We start from the raw sequence: 19,004 nt of genomic DNA, 5'->3' as shown, positions 1-19,004 counted from the left end.
GACGCAGGGAAACTGAGGTTCACGCCCCAACTGGGCAAGCGTCCGAGACGCGGGGCCTCCCCACGGCGCCACGGCGCCCTGGCGCCCTCTGCTGGCCGCGCAGGCGATGCGCCCCATCCCGCCGCGCGGGGCCCCGCGCGCCTGGACCGGGGTTGGCAGCACCCCTGCGCGGAGAGCGCATCCCGGCAGGCGCCTGCGCAACCTGTCGCGGGGGTCAGGTCTTCCTCTGCTTAGGCTGTGGGAAAGGCTGAGATAGTGCCATTTGCTGCGTTTGTCACTGTGTTCCTAACCCGTGGGCTTCGGAGACCGCAGCCATCCGTCCACGAGTTGTGAAGGGGATCAGGCTGTCCTGCTGCCGACGTGCCCACAAGACCCGGGTCTAAGGTGCCGGTTCCGAAAAGTGGCCATGACGTCAGTCTGCCGGGACTCCAATCCCACTTCCACCGCCTGGATTGGTTTATTTATTTAAACACCTTTATTGTGGTGTGGTTTCTGTACAGTAAACCACACATATTTCAGACGTACAATGTGATGAACTTTGATAGATGTAGACACCCATGAAACCACCACCACAATCAAGACAGCTAACATTTCCATCACACCTCTAGAGATGCAAATTTTGCATTCCCAGTACATCCCTTCCCACCCTCTGGTGATTTCTTAAGCCCGCAGGCAAGTCACAACGCCGTGCCTGTTTCTTCCTCTGTCAAAATGGGGTTAACAGAAGTGCCTGCTTTGTCGGATAACCCATAAGTGAAATGCTTCTTGGCAGCCAGTAAGACACCTGTGAACACCGGCCTTTATTATTATTACATTGTAATACCGATTATTTTTTACTCTGCTGTTTATTCTTACTGTAACTATTATTTTGCACGTATTTATGTTACTGCATTCACAATGACAGCTAACATTTACAGAGCACGCACAACACATCAGAATTTCTTCTACATGCTTTCTACTTACTGATTCATCCTCAGCTCTGTGAGGTGGGCACGCTGGGGCTTTCCATTCTGCACATGAAGGAAGAGGCATGGTCTGGTGCTGGAGCGGCTTCGGAGGCAGAGAACCTGGGTTCAAGGTAGCCAGTCTCTCTGTTCCATCAGCCCAGCGGTCCATCCCTAGAATCCAGTGAGAATAAACTTCCTTGATAGGGGGCTGGTAAGTATTAAACGCAGTATGTGGAAAGCATTTCGAGCCCTAGTTGGTATTCCTGTGAACATGGTAATCCCTAGATTCCTTATGTAACCGAGTTCGCATGTAGAGGAGCTTCACTTAAAGAAAAATATGATTCTATAAAAAAATGTAAGCTTACAAATTTAGAGAGTGCTCACATTTTTGCTTTTTCAACAAAAGAATAGAGTCCAGGGCTTATTTAAAAAGTGACTCTCAAACTTTATGTGAACCAAATTAAAAAAAAAACATGAAAACACAAAACACTGAAAAAAAATGTGTATAGATCAGAACAAAGTAAAAGAAGGGTATATTTTACTACATAATCATAAGTAAAATAGAAAAAACAGAATAAACTGAAAAAACGTGGGCAAGTGTATGAATGATAAGGGTTTCCCTCCTTAATGCTCATTAGAAAGCGGGCCAAAGGAATTGGTCAGGAAATTCACAAAATAAGGGCTAATTTGTTCACATGCCCAGTGAGTGAGGAAGTGTTAACCATCACAATCCCTTGGCACTGCCAGGTTAGGACACTGACGATGTGCCAGGCTCTGTGCTAACCTCCTTAAATCTGTTGCCTCGTTTATCCTCTCAAGGAGCCTATATGTTCTCCACTTTAAAAATGAAGACATTAGGATGGAAGTGATTAGGGAATCCATCCAGGGGTAACGCAGTTGGAAGAAATGACCCTGGAGACACATCACTGCTTCATGACGTTGTATCGTCACCATTACATTTTGGACATTGTTAGGTTCCCAAAGGAGTCCTTGTGCTTTAGAGGTGATAGATATACTGAATAGATACTGAAGTATTTATGGATGAAACACTATGATGTCTGAGATTTGTTTCAAGAAATCCAGTGCAGGGAGGCGGGGAGCACATGAGAGAATTGATGGAAACAGATGGAAGTGTTCCCGGGAGTGAAGGTCAGGGAGCCCATCACACCATTCCCCCTATTGTATAAATATGAAATTTTTCCCCAAAATAAGTTTGAATGTTAAAGTAGTTAAAAAGAAGCTTAAAAAACAATCCCAGCTAACTCTCAGACACTTGAGCAAGTCTGTCTGTGAAAGAAAGACACTTTCCCCTTCTAGCAAGGGAAAAAGACATTTGATTTCCTTTTTGTTTTTGTTTTATTTTCAAAATAAGCAGCCTTTTCTTTTCCTGATTATTTGCTCACTGGGCAAATTCATAAACACATGAAATTATTAAAAACAGTATTTACTAGCCTTTTGGTGTATACATGAATATTTACATAGAGTTGATCTTGTAATACAAGCCTAATTGTTCCCCAATAAAATACTGATCTATCAACATATCATGGACATGATTACAAGCCAATAAGCATAGAACTATATCTTTTTTATTGAGCTATAATTGGCAGATAACATTATATTATTTTCAGGTATGCAGCATAATGATTTAAAATTTGTATATATTGTAAAGTGATCATCTCTCATCATATGTAGTTACCATTTTCTACTTTTTTTTTCTTGTGATGAGAACTTTTAAGACCTACTTTGTTAGCAACTTTCAAATGCACAGTGCAGGATTGTCAACTATAGTCACCACCACCATTTTTAACGGCTGCATAGCATTCCACTGGATAGATGTATTATACCCCCCCCCCCTTTTTTTAACGAATCCTTGCTTTGTGAAGGTGCACTTTGGCAAATGTGGTGCATTCATCTGACAATTTGCCTTGGATAAATTACTGGAAATAGGATTTCCAGGTTAAGACATCTGATACATCCCTCCAAATTTCCCTCCAGAAAGCTTGTGGCTGTGACTCAGATCATGTTGGTTGAAGATGCCAGAGCATGCAGTGTTTATTCTAAGGTGTCCCAGTGGAGAATTACAAGCTTATGCTCCTATTTTGGTAATAGAAATGGAGAATTTCTTGTTTTATACTTTTTTGTATGTTTCGAAGGAGATGATCAGCAGTGGGAACGTGGGGCACGGGGCACTGGTGAGATTGGCTTGTGGTTCCTCTTGTCCATGTTTGAGTTGAGAATCTGCACGATGGCTTCCAAGCAATCGGGATGATCTGACCCAATTTTATTTGTGTCTGTAGTCTGAGACTGTGGCCGATTTCGGTTCCACAGCTGCAGTGCTGGTCTCCCTGGGGGACTTTGCCCAGTGTGGCCCCCAGGAGACTCAGGGTAGCCCAGCATCGGGCAGGAGCCCCTCCCAGCACTGTCTCTGCCCTGCTTCTTGGGGTGTGGTCTGAACCAGAGAATCCAGAACGTGTGCTTTGCCTGGGTTCCTGGAAGCCCCCATCTCACGCGCGCGCACACACACACACACACACACACACACACACACACACACACTCCTGCTCCATCCTTCACCTTCCAAACCAAAGGTTTGAACACACACTACTGTATATAAAATAGATAAACAACAAGGACCTACTGTAGAGCACAGGGAACTATATCCAATTCCTTGTTTTAGTATATAATGGAAAAGAATCTGAAAACAAAAATTATATATGTGAGTATATTTGTAACTGAATTTGCTGTACACCTGGAAGTAACATTGTAAATCAACTACACTTCAATAAATTAAAAAGAAAAGAAAAGAAAAGAAACCCTGCAAACCACCAGCAGGCACACCCTAGACCCATAAAGCCAGTGACATCGCAGGCTGCCCACGAGGCGCCCGCTACTGCTCCAGGTGCCCTGCAGGGGGCGCCCTGGCATTTGTCTTCGATTTCAAAGGCTTTGTAAAGAATTGTAACCTAGGTTTGACATAGAGCAATAAAAATCGATGCTGACAAATAATTCACGTTGGAGACAGACTCGCGCGCTGTTTCTACATTCCTCCCTCTTGCTTCAGAAACACAGAATATGATCCTTTAGAAACACAACTCACAGCCTTGGGCTTCTTACACCATTGGACGGGTAAGCGTTTTTGTTGGTGACTCTTCTAGAGATGTCCCACCGAGGAAGGAAAAGTGCACAAGGAAATCTCACCTTGTCATCCCGACCACTCTCTACGACTGTAGCAGCAGGTGGGAGACAGGTGTCCCCTGGTAACTGAGCTCATGAGTGCGGTACAAGCACGGTTTCCCCCAGCACTGAGCCCTCTTTCCCACCCGCTCCTTTAATGATAATTTGGTTAGACTTTAGAGCTTTGTAGTCACTTTGGTGCTTTGAAGTGTCTTTTGGGGTTTAGAGGATGCGCCTCTGGTCCAGGTTATGACTTCATCGTTTGATTCAGAGCCTTTCTCCTCCTCGTCCCCTCTGGGGGGAGATGGGAGCTAAGCCTCTGGTGGTTGGAGTGAAGGAGCTGGCGCGGTGAGAGGTGTCCGTATTCCTGGCGGCAGCTGGGGGCAGCCCCTCCCAGGGGCATCTCAGCTGCTGCCCTAGTTCGCTGCCCACAGGACTGAGGTGATGGATGGTGAACCTTCACGTCCTACCGATGGGGAGTTCACACCTGGCTACCCTTCCAGGCGGGAGAGATGTGGGGGCCTCCCACCACACATCTTCGTGCTCTTCGTGCCGGCAGCTGCCCCCTCCGCTTCCTGCCGTGGTCCACCCTTAGGTCCGCAGGCACACTCGGGGTCCATCTTCCCACTGCTTGGGAGCCGGAAGCCCTGGTGGCGTGTGCACACGCGGGGGTGGGAGCACGTCCATTTCCTGCTCCACTTGGCAGTGCCCACCAAGCCACCTCTTCTTAAGTTGACTCTTGTCTAGTTCAGAGGCACAGGGGCCGTTCAGTAAATCCACCAGCCAAGTGGACATGTAGCAGGAATTGAAACCCAGTCCCTCTTCCTTGCTGGCACTCCAGGTTTTAGGAACAACTCTCTTGGGGTCACCCCCTCCAGGAGAGTGGAAAAGAAATAGGTTCTTTTCATGAACCAAACACTCCTACCAAAGGGACCCATGACCTCTCTTTAGACACAGAATGGTTGTCTGCAGGGGGGTGGGGTGGGGGGGTGCTGGTCGTGGGGTGGGGCGGTAGGACCAGCTCCTCTGTAGCATCCTTCCCTCTTGGTTGCCTGTGGCTGGAGCTGCGTGCACCTAGGTTCTGGGGAACCAAGCACGTTCTCTCCTCAGTCTCAGGCTCAACTGAAAATCAGGGCCAAGAGGAAAATTCCTGCTCAGATTCCTTTTTCAGCTCTTCAGACAAGGAAGACGGAAGGCTTCAGGTGACACGGCTGGCACACCACGACCAGAGTTAGGGCCCCGATCTGGTGCTCTTCCCGGCATCGGCCAGGGAGCCATGATGCTAGAGGCAGCCTCCGCTCCCCTCTGTTCGCCCAGCTCTGACCCTGCACCCCTGTGAGTCAGTGTCCGGGAAAGAAAGGAGGTGGAAAGGGTGGAGCAAAGGCTGGGGGAGGCAGAGCCAGATTTGGAGTAGTCCTGACCTGGGTTGGAGCCGGCTTTAATGGGAGAGAGCTCTTAAGAGACCAAGTGGGAGAGACAAAGCTCTTGAATGACAAGTGCCCGACTTTCAAATTACGGAAACTCAGAGCCGCAGAACTGCCTTTGGGGTCATGGCTCAGCAGCCTCGTGACCTCGGACAAATTGTTTATCAGAACTGAGCCCTGGTTTCCTCACCTGCACCAGGGGGACAATGTGTCTACACCGCAGTGCACTCCAAGTTAGATTTAGTGTATGTAACCAAATGGCAGAGGACCCTCAATAAGAGGTGTTATCCATCCTTGCAAAATCATCAAAAGAAAAGTGGATTTTCATAAAAAACTCCCCAAAGTCCTATTTTTATATTAAAAAAAATTGGATCAGGAGGAAGATTTCTAAATGAGACATCTTGATAAATTTAACTTTCTTAAAATAAAGAAGATTCTCGCGCACAATAACAGAGGAAAAATATCTGAAATATGAAAAGAACTTATAAATTTCAAAGAGAAAAAACAAATAGAAAAATGGGCAAATGATATATAAACCGGAAAACCAAAACAGGACAGGAAACCAAATGGTCCAGACACATAGGGAAACCCGGTGTCACCAGCATGGAGGGAAGTGTGATATATTGTTTTATACCCATCAGATTAGCAAAACGCAAAGACTCTGACAATGTTGGCAAGATGCTGCCTTGAAGGGAGCGCTCCTCCACTGCTGACGATACTGCAAACTGGTCAGATGGCTGCGGAGAGCATTTGGCAACAGCAGCAAAGTGGACGATACTCAGAGCCATCCTAGGTGTAGCCTAAAGAAATCCCCACGTACGTGAGCACAGACACGTGTGTAAGAAGACTTATTGATGCACTGTTTGTAAGAGAGAAAGTTTGGAAACTAAATATACTATTGGATAGAAGAACGTTTAAGCTGTGGTATGGATCGACTATTACTCACCTTTTAAAAAATGAATTTGAGGTACATGTATTAACAGGGGAAAACTTCAAAGCAATGTTGATGGGAAGTTTCATAAGATGACGCACAATATTAGCGATAGGGAGTAAAAATATAATAATGTACAAAACAGCACTGTGTATTATTTATGGATATGCACCGTTGTTATGAAGTTGTGAACGCAGCGGCTGCCCTAAGGGAAGAAGACAGTGACATGGGCGGGGTGGGCCACATCAGGTGCCTAGGTGTATCCATAAGTCTTTCATTTCTTAAAAAAGAAGAAAAGGAGAAGGAGGAGGCGGTCTGAAGCAAATGTTACAAACTCTAATCTGGGGATGCCGTGTGGTGGCTGCATATATGCTGATTGTATCATTCTCTGTATTTTTTTTTTTACATGTATGAAATGTGCTACAATTAGACCAACTTGAATGGATACTGAGTTTCAGCTACGGAAGGTGAACAAGTTCTGAGGACGGATGGGGGTGATGGCTGCACAACAGTGTCAGTGTACTTGGTGCCACAGAATGGTACACTTAAAAATGGTAAAAATCAGGTCATGTACATTTCACCACAATTTAGAAAACGTGAAATCGATCCGACTGCGTGTGGCCCTTGCGTTCCTGTGCTCCGTGGATGAAACAAAACAAAATCTCTTTGTTGTGAGATTATCATCATCTCATTCTCCCCTAGCTCTAATGCAAGATCCTTTGATTGTCACATGCCATTCTAGGCTTACACTTTGGGGAACAGCGTGTCACTGAGCACCACCAGATGCCTTTGATTCTACGTCCCAGATAACTCTCCTTATTGACTTAGGTGGTTTTTGATCCTGGATCTCAAGTAGACCTGGCTTCCCACATAGCTGGCTAGCTACCTAGTAAAATGTAGGGAGAAGCGTCTTTCTTTTTCTCTTTTCTTCCAATGATTGATGTAGAGGTTACTTATATCACGCTGCGTGGATGGATTTAGATAAGGCATTAGGCAGCAATGCCTTGCCAAAATGAATCAGATTCTGATTATGGTGGTGACTTCGTGCCTTGGGTTTTGCTCTGGTTGTTTGAGGGAGTGGCTTTCTAGAACAGCTGTCTGAATTGTGCCTTTTGTTTTAGCTGGAACCGTGAGCTAGAATTAGTGGTGCGTGATGAATTTTCCCTTCCTTCTCTCTCTCTGTCTGTCTCTTTCTTTCTTTTCTCTCTGTCTCTGGTGTTGCTGCCTACCATGCACAGGATAGACTGCAGAAAATTAAAACAAAACAAATTCTGCTGATGATATGCCCTTGTTTCTTCTGGCCAGGAAGCCCTGATTCACTCACCACCTCACCACTATTACCATGTGTGAATTCACACGTGAAAAGGCAAGTCTGTTTACTCCAAGCTGTTCCCAGAACAAAAGAGTTTATCTATATTTACTCTCTTGCCTGGGCTCACTAATCAGATGCCTTCCTTTACAAAAATAAGGAAAACAAACAAAAATAACACCAACAAGCAAATATTGCAGAGGAGAAAGAGGAGCCCTAAGGTACCCGTTCGGGGAGTTCAAAGGGAAACCGTTGAAGATCAGAGAGGTCACTGCCGCTGGAAATAAGCACCACAGGCAGGGATCACAGAGTATTTTGAAGAAGAAAATAAGAAAATTTAGCCAAGGCCACGGTAGGGAGCTGTTCTGCCTTAGAGATCTCAACAGAGGGACTACTTATAAAGACTTTTAAGAAAGGCTGTATTTTCAGTATCTTTATTCCTGTTTTCAAACAAAATACTGAAATCTGACTGACAAACAACTCCACACATCCCTTGTAATAAAACCCATTTTCTTGTTGCCATTATTGGGACTGTTACTAGACTCTCCCCCCAACCCTAACTTTTTCTTTTAATTGAAATAGAGTCAGTTTACAATGCGGTGTCAATTTCTGATGCCCAGCATCATGTTTGAGTCTTACCTGCACATGCACATACTCCTTTTCATACTCTTTTTCATTAGTTTACTACAACATACTGAATATAGGTCCCTGTGCTGTACGGTAGAAACTTGTTGCTTATCTATTTTATATATAGTAGCTAGTATCTGCAAATCTGCAACTCCCAATTGATACCCCAATTTTTCTCCCCCACTTTTTTCTAACAGTTAATTCTGGACTAAAGCGATACTGTTGATTTCTGTATTTTTACTGTATAACTGGTCAGTGGCTATTAGTTTTAATCTTTTTTGGCAGATTCAATTATTTTTCCTTCATAGATGATTGTGACTGAAAATAGTAATAGACTTTTTCTCTTTCCATTATTTATGGTGCTTGTTTCTTTTTCTTGCCTAATTGTTAGAATGTCTAGAATTTTGTTTATTAATAGAAATGAGAGTAGATATGTCTCTTGTGTTTTACCTTTAGCTATGATATTGACTATTGTTAAAATTTTAAAACCCATTTTAGATTCAAATTGTTTTAAATTAAACTTTCAGGCCTAGTCACTAAAAATTTGTATCAGAAGGTGCTTGAATTTTATCAAGTCTTTGGCACATTAAGATGGGCCCTTTCTCCCCTGGCTTTTTGATGTGATTAAACATACTAATACATATCTTTGTATTAAACCATTTTTTTTGCAATCCTGAATACCCAGTGTAATCTTATTTGGTAATGTGTTACCTTTATCAAATTTTGTTTGGAATTTTCATTTATATTTGCAAGTGAATTTCATCTTTACTTTTTAAAACTCTGTGCCATGGAAATTTTGCTGGTTTTGTAACATGAATTGTGAAACTTTCCATCTTTCATTGGCTCTGGAAGTGTTGACACAGGCTGGTAACTGTTTCTGCCTGATAGGTTTGTATACCTTGTCCATCAAACTGTCTTGAGTACAGCGTCACTTTGGTGGTGATTCTTACAGTGTGTTTGTTATTTCGATCACATTTATTAATCAATTTGGTTTTAACATTTTTTCTTTAGTCTGTTTTGCTAATTTACAATTATCTAGAAATTGTGGACTCATCAAAATTTTAGAATTGATCATCCTAGAGAGACAAAAGATAATCTTTCTAAAAGCACTTCTGTCCTAAATGTACACACACTGTCGATCTTTGTTTCGGCTCTAACTTTGTTCTTTTGCTTTCATTTTTTTCCCTCCTGCCTTCTGAGGAGGCAGACATCCATCTCACCTTCTACCCCTCACACAGCTTGAATTTATCAATGCAAACATTTTCTCTTAGTCAATTAATTTCTCTTTTTTTAAATCTGTAAGTCTTTCTACCTTTCTTTTTCAAATTTATTTGTGACTATTGATTTTTTCCCCCTGAACTTCTCAGGATAAGTTCTTAATAACTTAATTCAAGTACTTTATCTTTAAGAAATAAAGAATTGCCCCCCCAATACAGGTTTGGCTGCATCCCTGAAGTTTGATATGTGACAGTCTTCTGACTAATATTTAAGTTTTGATTTTTAAGTCTTTGCCCTATCAGTTTTATTAAGATCGAATTAACATACAGCCTTATATGTAATACAGACCTCTGGCCGGGCCGCTCATTACATAAGAAATAAATAAATATTCCCCGAATTTCGATTTCTTTCTTTTATGTAGAGACCACAAACAAAACTTCATGTTTATGCCTTTAAGCTTCTAACTGGACCACAACTGGCTGCTTTGCTGTCATTTTCTGCTCCTTTAACCTTGTCTGTGCTTTCTTAATTATCCCTGATACTCTTTTTCTAAAATTTACATTCTTGTGCAAAGCTACTATCCATTGCCTGTGAAAAAGTGTCCAAAATGAGTAAGAAGAGTGTCACTTGCATTTTAAAAAGACAGCTCCTTATGCTGGTAATCTGGGTTCTTTCTAATGTGACCCCATCGTACCCTGTTTTGTTTCAAATTCCACAGTCATCATTAGTTCTAGACCTTGTGGTAGCCACGGACAGAGCATGGGTGACTTGGGTTCAGATCCCAACCCAGGGACATGGTATCTGGGCGACCTGAGGGATACTGCTTGGCCTTCGCTTTCTGATAGGTGAGATGTAATAGTGCCCACCTGTGGCCGTGTTTTGGGATAAAAACAAGAGCCCAGGACACTGCAGGCTCTCACACTGTCGCTGCGGCTGTTTTTATCATCAGCACCAGTCCGGCCCCACGATGCCACAGACAATCTGTTCCTTTCTCCAGTCTGTGCCTCTGCTCGGTCCCCATCTCTGATGCGTCCCTCACCTGCCTGTGCATGCTGTCCCCCAGCATAGAGCTTCTGCTAGAATATGGTTCTCAACCTGAGGAGAGGGGATTTGCCCCAGGGGACATCTGGTAACATCTGGAGACATTTTTCCTTGTCATCACTGGAAGGATTTGGGTGGCTCCTGGTATCAAGTGAGTACAGGTCAGGAACATTGCCGAACATCCTACAATGTACAGGGCAGCGCCCCCAACCAGGATGCTCAGGTATTACCAGCCCAAATGTCAATCGCACTGAGGTTGCAAAATCCCCAGAGCCACCTGGGGAGTTTCCTCCAGGTGTGGTCACCTGAGGATTCTGATGTGCCCTGTGGAAATCAGGCAGAATAAACCAGAAGGTTTAGCATAACCAGAATGTTTAGCATAACCACCCTGGAATGGGATGAGGGCATCTCCTGAACGAAGCTGCTCTGGTTTCTCCAACCTCTATTGACTTGTCTTTGGTCTCATTGTACCAGCTGGCAGGATGGCTTCCAGGAACATTGCTGGTCTTTGATTGTCTCCTGTAGGAAGGGGAAGTGAAGGGAGACGCTTACCTGGGGCGTGAGCTGCTCTGTGAAAGTGAATCTGCTCTCCCTGCCCCTTCTGTGCACTGAGCCCTTTGGGATCCGAGGCCCCATCTGGGCAGCTCTCGGCAGTGAAGGGGGTTTGCACTTACAGAGCTGCTCATTGGTTGATGAGCACAAAAGAAATAACTCTTCATTTCACCAGTGGGACTGGTAAGATGGATTTAGTGACATGCAATTCAGACTTTCAAAACCACAAGTGGTGTGTTATCTCCTGAAAGCAGTAAATAACAAAGCAAAGCAAAAAAAAAAAAAAAAAAAAAAATCCTGAAAAAACCCCTTTTGTCTCCTTTCTTAGAACATTTCCTTTCTCAGAAAAAAAAGGTGCCACAATCACTTTTTCTTGTAAAGTGGTAACTTAAAGCCACCCTGGGTCGCAATCGCTGATTCGGCTGGTCTCTACAAGACATTGTATCTAAGGTGTAATTTCTTAGTTTTTTCACCCTCCTCCTCATCTTCTCCACGGCTCCCCCACCCACCACACACATATGCACGGTTATTCTTCTCTACGTGCTGAACAAACACAGTATTTTGCTGCTATTGGGGAGTGTTTTAATTTGCAAGCACACTTTTTCCTTTTCCCACAAGGAAATAGTTGCTTAACATGTACCATCAGAGCTGCGTTTCATTTAAAAATGGATTTTTGTGTCTTTCATTCCCCACTCATGTGAAGTTCATCTGTGGGAACCCGTATCCCTTTTCCCCTTTTCTTGTAAGGATAGGCTTAAAAAAATACAAGTTTTAAGATGAACAAGTGGTCATGAATTGATTTGCTAAGAGTGGCTTCTCCATGGGATGGAAGAAAAATGATCATTCCGTCCACTCTGTGTTCTTAAATCGTCTGCAGACTTAGAATGAAATTTCAAATATAAATAAATATAAATACCTAGGGACTGTCAGTTCTCTGTCAGCAACTAGTTGGAAATGTACTTAATTTTCCACCTAAATGCATCATTTTCTTCTCCTTTATCTTTTGGATACATTTTCGTTTATCTTCCTTTCCTGGGTCAATTTAAGTTACGTCCCTTCCCTGGCCCTGAGTTTCCTCAAACCTAGAATGTGGGGTTTGGACTATGTTTCTGCAACCTGGCTTCCCAGATGAATCACCTGGAGAGCTTACAACAATACTCAGTGCCCTGCCCTCAGCCCCCGTTGATTCCAATGGTAGACAGGCATGAGACCCTCGGGCAGATTGCTTAGATTATTTCCAGCTTTAAAATTCTGTGCTCTGACAACACCCATTTTGGCGAGGCTGGTGAAATCGGCAAATCATTGATCTCAAATGGGATGATTAGGTTGGAATAGTTACAGATAGCAAAAAGTTTCAAAATGTACCTAACTGTTGACCCAGCAATTCTGTTTCTAGGCATTTATTCTTAAGAGAAAAATTATTTTGTACCAAATAATTAGTTACAAAGATATTGACTTCAGTGTGATATAAAAGAGAAAAATAAAGATCAACCTAATTGGGCTATGTTTAGATAGTGGTATGACCATTTGGCGGAAAACTGTGCAGACATTAAAAATAATAATTCTATAAAAATATTTTATACCATGAGAAAATGCTCATGAAACTAAGTGAGAAAGATAGGTAATAAAATAATCTGATTTGGGGTAAATCATTATACATATAATAACATTTGTAAGGTTATAGAGCAAAGTGATGACAATAGTCAACTTTGGGTGGTGGCATTAGAAGTAATTTTGATTTCTCTTCTTTTTATTTATTTGTATTTTTCTAATTTACCTATGGTCATTGTATACTATTGTTTTACTTTAAAATATTTCTTTCATCTGGCTCCTTCAGGATATACATGTTTCCTCCTTAAGGTCTGCCCTCTGCCTTCGTTTTACAAATTGCAACCCAATAGTGCTTAGCTACAAATCCAGATCTGAGTTTGCCAGGGGTACTGAGCTCAAACCAGCCTTATGAGTGGGCTCCGCTCTGTGTCTTGCTATCAGATCACCCAGAAATGGAGGAGACAGATTCCTAATCAAAATCACAGTTCAAACAAGAGCAACATAAGTGCTCAATAGATGTGTGCTCGGGATGTGGGACCAAAACAGGACGTTCCCAGCTGAGGGGGATGCACAGAGCCTCCCCAGGCCAAGGGGCATTGGAGAACGAGGCTTTCCCCAGGTGGACACTGCTGCAGAGATGATGGAAACACACACTGGGATGTTCAAGTTCATGGCATATTTGGGAAAAGTAGAATATTTGGGTCTGAGTGTCAGATAGGGGGAAGAATATCAAAGAACTGAAAAAGAAATCCCGATCCTTACTGTACACTTGGGAATAGTGCAGTTAGGGAAAGGTGCTCCCTCCTCTGACCAGACTCAGGCTCAGCCCAGGCCAGGGAACTGGTTTGGTTGGATTTCAGTTTCCACCTGCTCCATCGACTGGGCACACTTGTGCAGTGCACAACCTGGGCAACTGTTCCCACAACAGCACTGGGAGGTAAGGATATAGAAGCTCAAAGAAGTCAGTAGTGTCTCCGAAACCCACAGCTGATTTGGAGCAGAGACATGCAGCCGAAGAGAAGACTCTTAGGCAATGAATTTGGACAGTATTGTAAGGACCCATCGCTGGTTTTTGAGAAGGACACTGAATTGAGTACAGTAAGATTAGGACAAACATGGAGAATAATTAGGAAGCTAGTGCTATATTCCCGCTGAGCGGATGAAGGCCTGAGTCGGGCCGTGTCAGTGAGTGATGAACAAGCTGGATGGGCATAGTGTGTGTTGCGCAGGAGCTGGAGGGACTGGCAGGTAGGGTGACATTAGGAGGCGTGAGAAGAAGATCCGCCTAGATATGGGTCTCGACTGTCAGCCTTTGCTGAGTTGGAGTCGTGGGAATCCGTAAGAATCGCTGGAGAAAGAAGTGAGGGCAGATATTTGGAGCTTATGGGGAGAGAAGTTGGTGAAGAAACTTCGAAAGAGCCATCAAGGTGGCAAGAGGGAGACCAAGAGGGGAGTGAGGTGATTCAGAGGCCACGGTGGAGTTTCAAAAAGGAAGCGGTCACGGTGCCAAGTGGTCCCAGTGGAGGACAGAATGGCAGGTTTTCGGTTGCCTTTTAACTCGCAGCCCAAGTAGTTCTGCAGAATCAGACCTGAGTGTCCAAGGAGCAGGGTGCGGCGGGGGTGGGGTGTGAAGGCTGGAGCAGAGCCCTCTTCTAAGAACGTGGGCAGGGAAAGGAGGGGGAAGCAGTGTCATAGGAAACGAACATCAAAAGGCTTCAGGTATGGTGGGGAGCCTAGAACGTGGTAGAGACTGGGTGGAGGAAGTTGAGAGAGACAGATGCAAGACAGGGAAGAACCTTTGAGAGGTAAGACTGCATCCTGGGCTGGGGGTTGAGAGATCAGCACCCAGATGGAGGGGCTCGCTATAGACACAGAGGCATCCTTCTTAGCAAGGAGGGAGAGTCTGGGTAGAGATCCCAGGAGCACTTGAGTTGGGAAAGAGATGGACATCAGATGCTGTCCATTTTCTCAGTGGCTAGGACGGGGGACCAGGGGCTCATAGCCAGAGGTTCCATGATGGGTGTTCAAGCCAAACAGAAGGTCTGAAGGATGCTACCATGGGGGCAGGAGGGAAGCGAGTTTTGGGTGAATAGAAGGGTCCATCGGCAGTAGGGCAGGCCTCCCACAGCAGTGGGATAACACACGTTTGTTGATTTGGTGAGAAGGGAAACTCTATCCCCTGCTAAAGAGAAACTTAAATGTTTCTCTCACGAGTGCATCTCCATGATATCACACAGTGTCTGGCCAGAGCAGGTGTTTGATAAATACCTATTTAATGCATAAACAGCTGCTCAGTAAAGTAAGTGAGCCCCGCCAGCATCATCTGATAACCAGGGGGGAAAACAGCATTAGAGAAGATGCAGGGTCCACTGCCAAGTGCAAGTCCCTTTGTGCCCGTGAACTTCCCCTGGTCACTTTTGAAGGAATGAAGAGGGAGATACCATGCCTGGATGCACAGACACTTTCCACTTCCTCCGTTTGGTCAGTTTCCTCTCCTCCATCCAGTTTCCCAGGCACAGGGCAATCTTTCACAGGCCCAGACGATCCCTGTCACTCGGGGGGGGTGCCTCCCCAGTAAAGGTGACCCTGGCCCGGAATGGTAGGTACACAGAACCTTCTCCGGCCCAGCTCAGCCGCAGTGTGAGGCCATCACCCCCGTCCCGTGCCTGTTCCTCATTCGAGGCTGGAGCTGCTTTTTTTTTTTTAAACAGTTTTTTTTTTTATTGAGTTATAGTCAGTTTACAATGTTGTGTCAAATTCCAGTGTAGAGCACAATTTTTCAGTTATACATGAACATACATATATTCGTTGTTGCATTCTTTTTTTTTTTAACATTTTTTATTGATTTATAATCATTTTACAATGTTGTGTCAAATTCCAGTGTTCAGCACAATTTTTCAGTCATACATGGACATATACACACTCATTGTCACATTTTTTTCTCTGTGAGCTACCATAACATTTTGTGTATATTTCCCTGTGCTATACAGTATAATCTTGTTTATCTATTCTACAATTTTGAAATCCCAGTCTATCCCTTCCCACCCTCCGCCCCTCTGGCAACCACAAGTCTGTATTCTCTGTCTATGAGTCTATTTCTGTCCTGTATTTACACTTTGTTTTTGTTTGTTTGTTTGTTTGTTTTTTAGATTCCACATATGAGCGATCTCATATGGTATTTTTCTTTCTCTTTCTGGCTTACTTCGCTTAGAATGACATTCCCCAGGAGCATCCATGTTGCTGCAAATGGCGTTATGTTGTCGGTTTTTATGGCTGAGTAGTATTCCATTGTATAAATATACCACATGTTCTTTATCCAGTCACCTGTTGATGGACATTTAGGCTGTTTCCATGTTTTGGCTATTGTAAATAGTGCTGCTGTGAACATTGGGGTGCAGGTGTCATCCTGAAGTAGGGTTCCTTCTGGATACAAGCCCAGGAGTGGGATTCCTGGGTCATACAGTAAGTCTATTCCTACTCTTTTGAGGAATCTGGAGCTGCTTTTTGAAACAAGATTTTCCCTTTGCTTTTTAGTTCATCTTTAATTTCTCTTCTCCAATTTCATGCCAATCTATTCTCTTTGGCTTCATAATGACTCCTCCCACCCCACACTCATTTCTCCTCTGCTCTTTGAAGAAGCGTGAAGACCCTTTTCCCTGCCTGGAAACAATGTCTGTACTCTCTCTGGCTTCCGCCTGGGACATCTGTCTGGGGACCAGTGTTCTCAGCCACGTGGCTGATGCTCCTCTGAGCTCGTCCTGCACGAAAGTTCATGAATCTTGTTTCCAGTAATGGGTAGTCTCAGTTTTGCTCAGATTCCCTGTGCTGGGTTACACATTTCCGAGGCCACTTTTGGGGTGTTTTCTGAGTATCTGGAGTGGCCCTCACTGAGACTCTTCTAGAAATTGCCTCCTTATCTCAGCCTCTCCTCTGGATAAGGTGTCTGGCTTTCTCTCTAGCTCTCTGAACCCACAGTTCCACCCCCAGCCCTCTCCACCCTTCTGAACGCCTCTCAAGTCCATCACCTCCCCTGGTCCTTCTGAAGGCTGTGTTTTAGAATTTATGTCTTAGAATGGGCAGGAAAAAAAGGAAAAATTTTTTCTACTTCTTTTGCTGAAAAGCAAAAGTGACAGATACATTATGACACCTCAAAGTGACAACTTCAAACCTGGAGTGTTGAGAAACAGAGGCGAGTCCCTCTGAACCTGAGGCTCAGGAGCCCCGTCACTGTGTGAAGGAGGCTGTGCCTTCCCCTGCAGGCTGGGGGCTTGCTTCTGGGGCCCTGCTCCTTTGTTTCGCAGGTGTCCCCCTCCCGGTGCCGAAAGGCGGCAGTGGGCTGCCGGGGATGATTCTCTGGGATGGCGGATCTGTGATGTCTCTGCGGGCTTGTGGCCCATGGGAACGTGTGCAGCTTGGTGAAGACAAGGCAGGTTGGACCCCTGAAACTGCCCCTGTGGAGGCCAGCGGCAGGGCTGTCTCAGTGGAAAGTCAGGGCTTTGAAAGGTCACGCATGGCCAGCACCCCGGGCAGGCTTAGAAGAAACCACATCCTTCTCTGAATGAGACATCAATGTAGAATCAAGTAACCGCTCTGCCCCGGGCCCACAAATCGGACTGAGGTTGGATGGACCACAGCTGCTCTGTGACCTTGACCTTTCACATCTGGTAACAGGTGGCCACACCTGTATCAGTCAGCTCGGGCTCCATAACAAAACACCACAGACTGGGGAGCGCAAACAATGGGAATTTATTTTCTCTCAGTTCCAGAGGCCGCAAGTCCGAGGTCAAGGTGCTGGCAGGTTCAGTTTCTCCTGAGGCCTCTCTCCTTGGTGTGCAGGTGGCCTCTCCTCGGTGTGTACCCATCCCTGGCATCTCTCTTCTAGCAGGGACACCAGTCACAGGGGGTTAGGGCCCAGGCACGTGACCCGGTTTAACCTTAATTGCCCGCGGAAAGGCCGTATCTGCCGATACAACCATATTCTGAGTTATGGTGGGGGTGAGGACTCCAAACTGTGAGTTTTGGGAGAGACACGACTCAGCCAGAAAGCCACCCACAGTGAAGTCAAGAGTGCAGGCCTGAGGGTAGCAGGGAAACACCGGGCCCCTGATCCTGGGTTTATGGGATTTAAGCCGCCCTCCCCTGTGGCCCTGCCCCGCCTCGAGGACATTATGCTCAGTGAAATTAGCACAGAACTGTATGAAGCGCGTGGAGGAGTCAGATCCCCAGAGACAGAAGGTGGGGGGTGGGGGCCGGGGGTGGGGGCCACGGGCGGGGAAAGGATCGGGGATTATTGTTGAATGTGGACAGAATTTCTGTTTTGCAAGATGAAAACAGTTCTGGAGATGGAGAGGGAGCTGGTTGCGGCGCAGTGTGAAAGTACTTGGTGCTCCCAAGCCAAACCTCAAAGACGGTTTAAGGGGTAAATTCTCTGTTAGGTATATCTGATCACAGTAATAGGAAAGAGCGTGGGCGGAGGCGGGAGACCGGAGTGTCAGCCGGTCCCCTCCCCCGACCCCACATCATTATCTTACTTCGTTAAGCTGCAGGTGTCTGACCTGCATCACGGGGCGGGGGTGCTTCCCACTGCAGGATCGAAGAGGGCAGCGAAACTGAGGTTCCTGGCAAAGCCTCTGTCCTGTAGCAACATTCAGCCCGGGAGAGCTAACGACGGTGACAGCAATGGAAGGACAGAACATGCCATGTTCCAGGGGCTGGCGGGGTCTCCTTCGGAATGATTCGTTTCTGGATGGGGTTGCAGTCACCAGACACCCACCCTGGGCTCAGAGAGTTGGGCTCTATCACATCGGAACCTTTGGACCCGGGAGACTCCCCGCAGAGTGTGGAGGCGTCCCATTTCCAGCACTCTCGAAAAAGCCTGTTGCCTTGTCACACATGCAGCGGCAGGAAGGGCGTGCAGACCTCGGGGGACTCTGCCAGCCACGGCTGCTTTCTCAGCTCTGACCTCCACCGCCGCCCAGCGGGGTCCTCGCTCAGACCGCGCTGCCTGCCCGGCCAGTCCCGAGGCCAACCGTTCACTAGACCTTGACCTCGTGTCTGGATACACATGGCCCTTCCCAGGCGCCACAGTGATCCCAGACTGGGCCCAGTGAAGACCCCCAGCCCTGGCTCTCCTGCCCACCTCACCCCCACCCTGTGCTTGAACACTTCCTGAGGCCCCGAGATGCTTCACTGTCCTGGACCTTGGCTGGCAATCCGATACCTCTCTGTGC

At 45.6% G+C, this 19,004-nt stretch overlaps 1 protein-coding gene across 1 annotated transcript in view; it reads left to right on the top strand.

Moving 5' to 3' along the window:
• The first annotated feature begins 14,533 nt into the window (after positions 1–14,533).
• IL1RL1 (interleukin 1 receptor like 1) overlaps positions 14,534–19,004 on the top strand; it is a 50,102-nt gene continuing 45,631 nt past the window's right edge. Inside the window, exon 1 of the mRNA XM_064481788.1 lies at positions 14,534–14,579. The gene's annotated coding sequence lies outside the window, so the exon portion shown is untranslated. The remainder of the gene's footprint in view (positions 14,580–19,004) is intronic.

The sequence above is a fragment of the Camelus dromedarius genome, chromosome 33 (genome assembly GCF_036321535.1).
Source record: "Camelus dromedarius isolate mCamDro1 chromosome 33, mCamDro1.pat, whole genome shotgun sequence".
NCBI lineage: Eukaryota > Metazoa > Chordata > Mammalia > Artiodactyla > Camelidae > Camelus > Camelus dromedarius.
This window is presented reverse-complemented; position numbering and strand designations above follow the sequence as displayed.